The sequence below is a fragment of the Diadema setosum genome, chromosome 20, assembly GCF_964275005.1.
Source record: "Diadema setosum chromosome 20, eeDiaSeto1, whole genome shotgun sequence".
NCBI lineage: Eukaryota > Metazoa > Echinodermata > Echinoidea > Diadematoida > Diadematidae > Diadema > Diadema setosum.
Genome location: NC_092704.1, coordinates 22,777,750 through 22,780,243, shown reverse-complemented (window position 1 = coordinate 22,780,243; position 2,494 = coordinate 22,777,750).

The following is a 2,494-nucleotide window of genomic DNA, read 5'->3' as shown; positions in this document are numbered from 1 at the left end:
AGAGAAGATAAAATTATTAGGTAATAACAACTACGAAAATCATTCAGGTAAAGAAAATTTCTGAAATGATTTGTGATGCTTAGAGTGTACTTAAATATATACACTCAGCAAAAAAAAAAAAGAAGAAAGAAAGAAATTAAACACTTTTTCGAGTTCATAATTTATTGCTTTTTCTCTCATTTCACTTGAATTTTGATTTGACAGAAAATTCTTCATTTTCCTCCATTATATTTGGCTTTTATTGTTATTTTGGGCTTCAAAGATATTACACTGTAATGAGACCACAGGTATATTTTTGCAATTGAATTCATACTTTTTATTGTGATGAATTTGTCTTTTGTTCTAATATATTGTATCATTAGAGAGCATTTACGTATGAACAACAACTTGTTCATGTTTATATAATACATTAACATTTAGCCCAAATTCTATGCTTTTTTTTTCTGAGTGTATTTCCACCTACTTTTGTGATTTTTCAGCTGGGCTGTCTCATGGGACAACGTAGTTTGTTTGCAAATAAAATAAAAAACAACATAAAGGAAAATGTACCATAGTAAGTAATGGGAACCATGAAAGTCATTCAGATGAAATATAATTTCTGAAAAGATCAAATCAACATAAACTTACTAGGGGGTTAGGGGGGCTGATTTCACTTCTTTCTGGTTGCTATTGGCACAGTCTCTACTACCTTCTTCTTTGCCTTCTGGGACAGGGAACACCTTAGATTTACTTGTTCTTCATCACTAGACGAAAGGTGTGCCTGTAATGGGGATATTTGCATGGGGGCCTCGCCTCCCTTCTTGCTCTTTTTGCGTTTCATTGGCATGACGCTCGCGGAAAGTGTCGACGTTTTCGTGTCTGGATCACAAAATTTCCGCATCGGTTCCGGACACTTGCATATATAGATCCGCATCGGCTCCGCGTTGTCCTAAAACATTCCTGGTGTCTTCCGCCTTCATTCGCGAAGCTTCCCCACACCGCGGGATTCTTTCCGGAGCGTATACGGAAGGAGCGGAATGGTTCCGGACAAGCGGGACATCCTCAGGACATCGTAAGGACAAGTTGCCGAAGGTGTCAGGAAGTTCATTTCCGCGTCCAAATTTTGGTCTCGATCAAAATTTGGACGCGGAAATTTTTCTCTCTCCCGAAGGTGCGGAAACGCCCGGACAGTGAGCGGACACGTTCAGGAACGTGCGGACAGGTTGCCGAAGGAGTGCGGAATACCAAATTTGCATTCCGGGTCTTGTCCGGGTCTTGTCCGCGCCCTAGTGGACGCCTGGTCTTACTGGCTACTACCCCCTTAAGTTAACATCGGCACTACGACCATGGAGTTCTCTCTGCATCCAAGCAAATGGCCTTGACGTAGCACTGCGTCATGGCCATTTTGCTTGGACGCAGTGCGAACTAGAAACTCCTACAGCGCTCAGATCCCAGTGAGAACTGCTATGGACGTAGCATAGTATGCAAGGTCTACGCAAGGGCTACGCGGACTTTGATCATGTCCAACGTCCTGCCCCAGTCACATAATGCTCTGCGTCCGGCGTTACGTCCAAAAAAGTCATATTTTCCGCGGACCCCGCGGATCCTTTGCCGTCACCAGAAATTTGTACAAAACATGCGGGCAAAAAAAATGCGGGCGATACGGACAGATACGACCAGATGCGAATACTTGCGTCCACTTGCGGATATTCTTATGAATTGGCACATAATAGTTCAGAACACTTGCGGAGAGTTGCGCATTTTTCGGATAGTTACGGATAGTAACAGATTGCTATGAATAATCATGGCAATTTGGTTTTCTCTTACGATCCCTGCTAAGTCAGTGTATTATGACAGCAAGGTTATCACATTTTGAACTGTCTTACATTGTACACTGGGGAAAACTGAAATTGAATTACGTACAAGTTGTGAAAAAAAATCGTAATCCTTTAATTTACTTTACAATAATAAAAGATGTATGAAATTTTGAACTTGAAGTTTGTTTGTGCAACTCAAATATGAATAAACGTCATAAATGTAAAGAATGTATGTGACCGTGCATCACAAAACGAACAAAAAGTCGCACACACTGATTTTGTATGAGGACTGAAAATAGGTGAAATGGGTCAACCGAGCCGATTTTGACTTGGCTACCTTGGGTAAATAAGGCCTTATCATTATTATTATTATTATCATTATTGTTATCATTATTATTATTATTATTACTATTATTATTATTATTATCATTATTATCATTATTAGTGATATTATTATTATTATCATCATTATTAGTAATATTATTATTATTATTATTATTATCATTATTATTAATAGTATTATCATTATTATCATTATTAGTAATATTATTATTATTATCATCATTATTAGTAATATTATTATTATTATCATTATTATTATTATTATCATTATTATTATTAATGTCAGTTTAATCTGATAATCCCCTCATTGTTGTTACTCCGGTGGTTTCCATCCTGTTTTTTGTCCCATTCATCGC